The sequence below is a fragment of the Penaeus monodon genome, chromosome 30 (genome assembly GCF_015228065.2).
Source record: "Penaeus monodon isolate SGIC_2016 chromosome 30, NSTDA_Pmon_1, whole genome shotgun sequence".
Taxonomy (NCBI): Eukaryota; Metazoa; Arthropoda; class Malacostraca; order Decapoda; family Penaeidae; genus Penaeus; species Penaeus monodon.
In genome coordinates, this window is record NC_051415.1 from 23,862,056 (window position 1) to 23,862,307 (window position 252).

Sequence of the window (252 nt, forward strand, 5' to 3'; positions counted from 1 at the left end):
AGGATATTCGAAATACCAGCCGCCTATTGATTTGGGGGTATCTTATTGGGGTGTTGTAATTTTGAAACTATTGATGGCAAGATATACTTAGACCTCATCATACTACATGGCTGACTGAAATATATGCACACATAATACATATAGTATTGCGATATAAGAAATTCTATATTCGAGCAAACTGAACCAAATCGTGAATGTTCTTATGGTTATTGAAGAGGTTACAGTAATTTTAATTAATCCTATCGATCGATT

The 252-nt window shown here is 33.3% G+C and overlaps 1 pseudogene; it reads left to right on the plus strand.

The window, feature by feature from the left end:
* LOC119592388 overlaps nucleotides 1-252 on the plus strand; it is a 10,848-nt pseudogene that overhangs the window by 5,887 nt on the left and 4,709 nt on the right.